General features: G+C 49.9%; 1 protein-coding gene across 4 annotated transcripts in view; it reads right to left on the reverse strand.

Moving 5' to 3' along the window:
• The window catches only part of ITSN2 (intersectin 2), a 115,667-nt gene extending 112,485 nt beyond the window's left edge, over positions 1–3,182 (reverse strand). Inside the window, exon 1 of one of the 4 annotated variants that reach the window (XM_077316940.1) lies at positions 2,921–3,182. The gene's annotated coding sequence lies outside the window, so the exon portion shown is untranslated. Of the gene's footprint in view, positions 1–2,541; positions 2,651–2,920 lie in introns of those variants that run through there. The other 3 variants (XM_077316957.1, XM_077316949.1, XM_077316966.1) reach the window with 3 other exon arrangements.
• Between the last annotated feature and the right edge of the window lie 6,613 nt (positions 3,183–9,795).

Here is a 9,795-nt window from a genome sequence, read left to right on the forward strand (position 1 = left end):
TTATTAAGAAAAGTTACCAAAATGCATACATAATCCCCATATGTTAGCAACATATGGCATACAAGCCAGAACGCATTTTAGAATCTCTGCACATTTTCGTCTTCATGGGATTATGTTTCCGGGCCTTATTCAACGTTCAAAACAACACTATGGCGGTCCTGGAGAAGTCATGCCCCATCTTCAACATGTTTTTAAATGGGTGTTTCTAATCCTAGATAATTGTGTTTTGAAAGATGCATGCTGTTTTGACTATACATAGTGCTACGATCAAAACGAAAACTGGACCACCGCTGTGGAATAAAGTGCAAACCTAGGCCGGGGACAACATGGACCTTGCCCTCTGGATCCTTCCATGTCTTTCCCCACCACATGCAGTGCTGCTGAGAGAATTCCTATGAAAATTGGATGCAATTCTAATTTATGAATCCTGCTTTTCAATCCCAAACTGGCTCATGAATTAAAACCTGATGTAACCAACAGCAGATGTTAAATGCCAAGCACTCGGTCCATTTTTAACATCAGAGTCCTAATTAATCTCCCACTTTACACTCCTGTCCAGTGGCACTTTTACAACCAACACAGTATAATTCGGTTTAATTCACAGTATAAACTTTCATGTCGCACGCACACAAACGCTGACGCCCGGAATTCAAGCTTGGTTTTAAAAGATGTTCCTGGACTCACACTTTGTTCTGTTCCTTCACACCAATACGGCGACTTGCCTGAATCTATTTACATTCCAGGGTATATTTAACCTTCCCAATGTTTTTGCTTTCTTTCGGGGGAATCTCTGCGAACATCAGTGGCACAGAACACCAGAGAACACAGCCATATCCCCCCTAATGCTTTTGCAGGCAAAGAATTGCATAGGCTGCCTCTAAGAATGCACAAGTATTGACTTATTCGCACCCCCCCCCTCTTGTTGCATAAGCCAAGTTGTGATAGAAAAGAACTACAGTTCCCATAGAAACATGTGGAGGTGTTTCATGACCAGCCATTCTCTCCTTACTCTTCCCTCATCCAGATCACGGATTCATGCACACGAGAGATTTCATAAACAAATGTGACTCACTACCCGCATTTCAAACCAAACACCCGCATATACAACCCGATCCCGGAGTTCAATTTACAGGAGGGTTTCAGAGGAGACAAAAATTTCTCAGCTCCTACTTGAGAAGCATGGAACACCCACGCCTCACTATTTAACAATGAACTAAGATAATAATACACCCCTTATTTTTTAGCTTGAGAAACGTTAACTATTTCCTGTCCCAAGGACTGAAAAGGGGCTAATGAGCACAGCTTTATTAGGCCGTAAGCCCTCTGCATAGCACCCAGCGGCTTAAGAGGAGGGATGCATAAGTTTAAATGGCCCACCCCCCAAAAAGTGCCAAGTATTTTAATCATCCTTCAGGACAGACATCTAAAGCAGGGGTCCCCAAACTGAGACCTGTGGGCCACATGCGTACCCCCAGCCTCTTTCTGTACGGCCCTCCAACCTGCTTGTCTGCTGCTATCCCCCTCAGTAGGTTAATAATTTTGTTATATTTTGGTTTAAGATGTGGGCCTCTTCAGGCACTGGGCACACTAATGCGGCCCTCATGTGCCAAAAGGCCAGGGACCCCTGATCTAAAGGGATTGCAGTTGTTTAAAAACTTTTATCCGCAACTTCTTTTGTAGTGGTTATTTCTTCCTGAAAAACAGATTTTGCTCCGCATTTATTATTATTATTACTATTATTATTACTATTATTATTATTATTATTATTATTATTATTATTATTATTATTGGCGGATATCGGAGTCTGAAAGGAGCTGTTGTCGCATAACCATCTCATAACATGCCAAGCGTAACACTGCCTCGTTTTTCGTCCTTCGGGAGCAAGGCACACCACCAAATTTTCCAGTGGCCGTGTTGGGGCCAAGGGGGAAGGCAAAAGGACGTGAGGCACATAGCCCATGCGCACGCCACGCGCCAGCAGCCGACAGGTGCCTAACAGCCACTTTCAAACTGTCCAGACAAACAGGGCGACTGGGGGCACCTTAAAGGGCAGCAGTGTGTTTATTGCAGCTCGTAAAGTTTCCACGGGGGCACAAACCCACTCCCCCCCCCTGCAAGCAGAACTGCTGCGCAACCCAGGGCAGACTTCTTAAAGCAGCAACCCTGTCTCGGAGCGGTCCGGTTTCATTCTCATGAGTCTCACGGCTAACCCTTCTTGCGCCCCACCTCTCCGATGCGTACCACCATCGGCGTAGAGCACGCGTTCGCCTTTCCTGCCTTGCAGGCTGGCTGGGGGACCTTGGGCCGGCGACACGCTCCACGGCTCGCCCACCTCGCAGGGCTGTTGTGAGGGTCAAAGGGGGCAGAGGGGAATGGTGTAAGCTGCTGAGGGGACGTTCAACACTGGCACGGCTGAATGTGCGGAATACTTTTTGTTCTGGTGGCAACTCCCCTCACCCCCCTTTGGGTTTCCAAGCCAAGAGAGCCCCTCTGACACTTTGCCCTGCCCTGCCTCGGCTGGCGCGCCCTGCAAACACTCACCAGGGCGGCCCCCTGCTCCGCTTCAGCGGAGGCCTACCCGGGTCAGCGCCGCAGCCAGACGACAAGAGGGCCCGGGCGGAGCTTGCCCGAGGGCTCTTCCCGATCCGCACGTGCCGCGCGACACGGGTTCTCCTCGCCCTCGAGCTCCGGATCCCCCGCTCGCCGGCTGCCCAGCCCTCCTCGCCCTTCCGCTTCGGCGTCCTTCCCGGGCGGGCCTCTCTGCCCGGGAAGGGCGGCCAGGCCTGTCCCGGGAGCGGCGCGATGGGCTGCCCGGGGAGGGCGCCCCCCAGTCCCCCGGTCCCCCAGGCTCGCAGCCTGCTCCACTCCTTGGCAGCCCCCGGGGAGAGGGTCCCCAGGCGGCGTCCCCAGCTGCGCCTACCTGTTGCGCGCTGCCAGCCCCGGCCTCTCCTCCTCCTCCTGCTCCGGCAGGCCGGCCGGCGGCGCTCCGCGGCTGGCTGGCTGGCTCGCTCCTCCTCCTGCTGCCGCACTCGCTCAGAGCCGGAACATGGCGGAGGCGGCTCCTCTGGCAGCGGGCGAACAGGAACTGCCGCGGCGGCGGAGGGACGCATCGCGCTCCGGGGCGCAGCCAAGGCCGTGCGCTCTCGGGACGGACGCGGCGCCACCGCCTCCCGCGCTCCGGCTGCGGACGGAGGAGCGCCCTTGTCGCCTGCCCGCCACGCAGGAGGCTCTTTTTTGCTTTTTCTCTCCCGCCGAGTTGCCTTTGGGAGCCGCTGGGGAAAGCCGTTGCCAACCGCGTCTCGGGACCCGCCGGGAGATTTGCGGGAAGAGCCCTGGGTCGCGTCGCCACGTGCTCCCTGGCTGCGGGCGGGCGTTTGGGAGGCGGCTGGAGCGTCGGGTTGCCAGATCCCGCTTGGGAGATTTGGGGAAGGAGTCTGGGGAGGGCAGGGACAAGGCCACAGAATCCCCCCTCCAGGTGTTCTCCAGCAGGGGTAAGTCAACCTGTGGCCCTCCAGATGTTCATGGACTACAATTCCCATGAGCCCCTGCCAGCCTTGGCTGGCAGGGGCTCATGGGAATTGTAGTCCATGAACATCTGGAGGGCCACAGGTTCAACTGATCGGTGCTGTAATTCTGGGGGATCCCCAGGTACCTTAGCACTGGGGTAATACAATAATAATAATACTTATGATGATAATTTTTGTAGGCCACCCTCACTGGATAGCTCAGGGAAACCTTGACAGTGCTTTTGGAAATAGGTGGATTTGGCGGATTTTGTTATTTTTCTTCCTTGCGGGCTGGCTGGGGGACCTTGGGCCAGTGGCACACTCCGCGGCTCACCCACCTCGCAGGGCTGTTGTGAGGATCAAAGGGAGCAGAGGGGAATGGTGTAAGCTGCTTCGGGGAGGAAGGCGGGATAGAAATCTAAGGAAAGATCTTGCTAGCTGCTGGTTGTGAGCAGGATTTCCACCCGGTGTTTCCCAAAGACAGATCTTGTGGCCTTCAGCAAGTAGTGTTGTAGAAGGTAGCCAAATAGAACTTTCTGCTGCCTTGCCAGTCCAGGATAGAACTGCCTCATCCTTCCTTAGGGTAATGCTTGGGTTTGTCAAAGTAATGAGGGGGTGAAACCTTTTCAATCCCTCTGTGCTTAGAGGCCATCAATAACACCACCTCCTCAGGCTAATTCCAGAAGGTTCAGAGTTGTGAAGGCATTTTGTTAGTCTTCCAAGACTATTTTATTACCCACTGGGCCTCACTATGACCGTTTATGCATTGAGAACTTCACTGCCCCAGCTCTTGTGCAGGAACACAAATAGGGGGTGGATGAGGCACACCGGGCCAAATGCTCCCCCATGTGGGTGCAGGAAGAGGTGGGGCAACCTGCCACGACTAAAACTCCAGCCTGCAACCTGGCATCAAACCTGCAGTGCATAAACGGTCTATGAGTTGAGCTGATGCTCTTTGCAGTTCCCACAGCTCTTTAATGTTAAAGTTGCCATTATGTTAATGTTGTTATTGTTATCACCTTGTTAATACTATAAATGGAGTTACCTGTATCGTTTCTTGTTACATGTAAACCACGCTGAGCCTTTGGGGAGGGCGGTATATAAATAAATACATAATAAATAAATAAATTTTGCATGAGGTTACGTTGGTGGAAAGTGTTGCATGGTGTAACTCCCCATGCAAGGGGACCTGGAAGGGAAGAAAGTAAGAGAACTCTTTGCTCCGCTAAAATGTTGGCCCCACCTTATACGGTCCCATCTTATGTGGGGCCTACTCTCTCACTGCTTGGTGTAGTGGTTAGGAGTGCGGACTTCTAATCTGGCGAGCCGGTTGATTCCCTGCTCCTCCACAGGCAGCCAGCTGTGTGACCTTGGGCTCGCCACGGCACTGAGAAAACTGCTCTGACCGAGCAGGAATATCAGGGCTCTCCCTGCCTCACAGGGTGTCTGTTGTGGGGGGAGAGGAAAAGGAAGGCGAATGTAAGCCGCTTTTGTGACTCCTTCAGGTAGAGAAAAGCGGCATATAAGAACCAACCCTTCTTTTTAAGTGATATCAGGGCTCTCTCAGCCTCACCCACCTCACAGGGTGTCTGTTGTGGGGAGAGGAACGGGAAGGCGACTGTAAGCCACTTTGAGACTCCTTCCAGTCGAGAAAAGCGGCATATAAGAACCAACTCTTCTTATCTGGGAGCTGCAGCAAGTTAACCTTTTTTAAAGTGTATCTGTTCACAATAAGTGTGCAGGACCTGCAATAAGGACCTCTTCCACCAGGCAATTGGTCAGGATGGCTGAATACGCCTCCAACCATCAGCCCAAAGCCCTGCACAGAACTGCACAGAAACGGAGCCCCCAGTGCAGTCAGACCAAACTGTTATTTACTGGGTACTGTTGTTATTACACACTGATAATACAAGTTCTTCACGGTTAAGTAAATTTTTTATATTTTTTATATTTGAATTTAATATTTGAATATTTCACTGTACTGTATTGTTATGTTATAATGTAAAAGTGCCCTGAGCAGAAAGGGAGGGTGGTGTATATATTTGTGTATGGATGTGCATATACATACATACACATAAAGGTAAAGGTATCCCCTGTGCAAGCACCGAGTCATGTCTGACCCTTGGGGTGACGCCCTCCAGCGTTTTCATGGCAGACTCAATACGGGGTGGTTTGCCAGTGCCTTCCCCAGTCATGACCGTTTACCCCCCAGCAAGCAAGCTGGGTACTCATTTTACCGACCTCAGAAGGCTGAGTCAATCTTGAGCCGGCTGCTGGGATCGAACTCCCAGCCTCATGGGCAGAGCTTCAGACTGCATATCTGCTGCCTTACCACTCTGCACCACAAGAGGCTCTACATATATACACATACATATATAAATGTACCTAAATAACAATATTGTAGCCCTGGGCCGGCTACAACTGTAAAAAATATACAAAATTAAAACATTCTAATGCAGGGGTAGTCAAACTGCGGCCCTCCAGATGTCCATGGACTACAATTCCCAGGAGCCCCTGCCAGCGCATGGAATTGTAGTCCATGGACATCTGGAGGGCCACAGTTTGACTACTCCTGTTCTAATGTCTGCCAGTCCTGCCCTCAGCTAAGTCCCAGATGGTGGATGATTGGCAGGAGCAAATCTTCCATCTCTTCTCCTTACTCCTCATTCAGGTCTTGCAGGGCCCTGCTGTCTCCCGGGGGCTCATTCCACCCGGCTGGGGCTGGGTCAACTTCACCTCTTTCAGGCTGGGGACCCTGAGCAGGTAATGTTCTGAAGATCTCAATGCTCTTGGGGGGTTAGAAGGGAAATATATGTAGCGTATGCTTCTATTTTTATTAAATAAAATTTATTTCCCTTGTTACCCTTGGAGTCAGATCATCTTTGTAATTTACGCGAACAGCATTTCCCCCTTAATTGGGAAACCGTAAGGATTGGGGATACTGCGTTTAGCTTCTGCGCTTCCAAGGCAAATAATTTTCTTTCCGCATTTGACCCTATAGAAAGTGCAGTCAAGTCACAGCTGACTTATGCCGACGCTGCAGTGTTTGCAAGGCAGGAGACTTGGCTTACCATTGCTTGGCTCTGCATCATGATCCTGAACTCACTTGGAGGTTTCCCATCCAAATCCTGCCAGTCCGGCACTGCTTAGCTTCCGAGATCTGACAAAATTGGTCTAGCCTGGGCTATCTAGGTTAGGTGATTTATGTCGACCCCCCTCGACCCCTTCAAGGCAGGAAACATTCAGCGGCGGTTTTAAGGAGAAGAGTTGGTTTTTATACCCTGCATTTCACTGCCCAAACTAGTCTCAAAGTGGTTTATAATCACCTTCTCTTTCCGCACAACAGACACCCTGTGAGGTAGTTGAGGCTGAGAGGCTGCGACAGAACAGTTTCCTGCTGTTTCAAGTTTACTTTGAATCATGAAATAAAGGAAGGGGGAGGAATTCCTGTGAACCTATCTGCCAGCTGCATTACATCCAGACCAGGGGTAGTCAAACTGCGGCCCTCCAGATGCCCATGGACTACAATTCCCATGAGCCCCTGCCAGCATGCTGGCAGGGGCTCATGGGAATTGTAGTCCATGGGCATCTGGAGGGCCGCAGTTTGACTACCCCTGTTCCTGTTTGCAGGTATTTAATTCTGAGTTCTGTGAGCGTTAGGGGAACTCTTGGATCTCTGCCAGCTGACCTGCTGCTGATGGTATTTAAGCCTCAGGCATACGCCAACATAGACCCACATTCTACTGCCTTGAGTGAGCTGGCCTGGTGGATCCAAGACAATCTCATGATGTGTAGTTTATTGGACCCTATTTATCTCAATTCTGTTTTTTTGTGAGCCCCTTTGGATCTCCATTGAGGAGAAAAGATAAAAATATTGGGGGGTGGGGAGAGTAAGGATAAAACAAGGAAACCTCCCCAAAACGTTTATCCCAAAAACATAACAAATGAGAATTTTAGAAATGTGTTTGACGCAAAGAGTGCCTAGGTTGGCGAGCCAGTGTGATGTAGTGGGGGGTTCTCACCTGGAGAACTGGGCTTGATTCCCCGCTCCTCCACGTGAAGCTAGGTGGGGGACCTTGGGCCGGTCAGTTTTCTCTCAGCCCCACTTATCTCACAGGGTGTCGTGGGGAGGGGAAGGCAGTTGTAAGCCACTTGGAGACTCCTCCGGGTAGTAAAAAGCAGGGGACCCAAAACCAGCTGCTCTTCTTCTACAAATCTAATTGAAGGACAGTTCCCCAGTTTCCCCAGTTTTTTTCTTTAGTGAGCAGGGATTTTTGGGAGGGTGTGTGTGGGGGAGAACATCCACATGACATCCTGCTGTGTTTGTCCTTTCAGTTCTCCATATGCTTTCCCCTAAAGCTATATAACTGCAGGCCATTGGGGGAAAAATGCATTCAATTCCATTCAGTAGCTCCTTGGGGACCATTTTCCAAAGTACAAACTAAGGGTCCCCAACATAGCATCCGCCAGCATATTTCCTGGTACCCATCAAGTGTTTGTTTTTTAGAAAGCAGGCGGGGCTAGGTGTGGCTTTTGCCCACTGGGGCTTCCGATTGGCCGCTGGAAATATGATCGACGGTGCAGGTTGAATATAGCTGTTTCAGTTGGATCCAGTATTGGTATTCAACTCTAATGCATCTTTCCTAGCATATATTTTAAGTAGAAAGCCAGGTTGGTGTACAGCGTTCGCTGGCAGGGGCTCATGGGAATTGTAGTCCATGGACACAGTTTGACTAACCCTGGTTGTAGTGGTTAGAAGCCACAACTTCTAATCTGGTGAGCCAGCTTTGATTCCCCGCTTCTCCACAATGCAGCTAGCTGGGTGACCTTGGACTTGTCACAGTCCTGATATTGCTGTTCTCATAGAGCAGTCCTGTCAGAGCTCTCTCAGCCCCACCTACCTCATTGGTGCCTGTTGTGGGGAGAGGAAAGGGAAGGTGATTGTAAACCACTGAGATTCTTTTGGGTAGTGAAAAGCAGGGTATAAAAACCAACTCTTCATTTCTTGAATGAAAATAAAGACCTTTCTGGGTGTTAATAGCTGGTTGGGCCAAGAGCTTCAGCATATTCTTGTTCACAAGTTGGTAAAATGCGGTATGGATCCTAATTCTGTCAGGTGGATCAATAACTGGCTGACAAATCATACCCAGAGGTACTTGTTAATGGTTCAGCATCTTCTCGGAAAAGAGTGACAAGTGGAGTTCCCCAGGGATCTGTCCTGGGGCCTGTGTTGTTCAACATATTTATAAATGATTTGGATGAGGGATTAGAGGGGATGCTGATTAAATCTGCAGACGATACTAAACTGGGAGAGGTAGCAAACACAACTGAGGACAGCAACAGAAACTGAATAAAATGAAGTTCAATAAGGACAAATGTAAAGTTCTGCATTTAGGTAGGAAAAACCAAATACACCAATATAAGATGGGGGAGGCTTGTCTTGGCAGTAGCATGTGCGAAAAGGATCTAGGAGTCTTAGTAGACCATACATTGAACATGAGTCAGCAGTGGCTAAAAAGGCAAATGGGATTTTGGGCTGTATCAAATGGAGTATCGGGTCCAGATCACAGGAGGTGATGGTACCGCTTTACTCTGCTCTGGTTTGGCCTCACTTGGAGTACTGTATTCAGTTTTGGGCACCCAAAGAGGGATGTTGACAAACTGGAACATGTCCAGAGGAGGGCAACAAAGAGGGCTTGGAGACCAAGACATATGAAGAAAGGTTGGGGGGGGCTTGGTCTGTTTAACCTAGAGAGGAGACGACTGAGAGGGGATCTAATAATGATCTTCAAGTATTTAAAAGGCTGCCTTTTAAGAGGATGGAGCAGAGTTGTTCTCTCTTGCCCCAGAGGGACAGACCAGAACGAATGGGGTGAAATTAATTCAAAAGAAATTCCATCCAAACATCCGGAAGAAGTTCCTGACAGTTGGAGGGGTTTCTCTGTGGAACAGGCTTCCTCAGGAGGTGGTGGGTTCTCCATCTTTGGACATTTTGAAACAGAGGCTGGAGAGCCATTTGACGGAGAGGTTGATTCTGTGAAGGCCTAAGGGGGTGGCAGGTGACAGTGGATGAGCGAGGGGGTTGTGAGTGTCTTGCATAGTGCACAGGGTTGGACTAGATGACCCAGGAGTTCCCTTCCAACTCGATGATTCAGCAGCTCCAGAGGCTTAAAAAGGTGGAGGGACCTCAGCTCCACAAGGTGAAGAACAGCCGAATCTGATCAACACGCAAAATAAATTTACAGAAAAATGGAAAAAATAAACTAACAGCAGCCGTTGATTTTTTTGC

Source organism: Paroedura picta, chromosome 1 (assembly GCF_049243985.1).
Source record: "Paroedura picta isolate Pp20150507F chromosome 1, Ppicta_v3.0, whole genome shotgun sequence".
Classification (NCBI taxonomy): Eukaryota; Metazoa; Chordata; class Lepidosauria; order Squamata; family Gekkonidae; genus Paroedura; species Paroedura picta.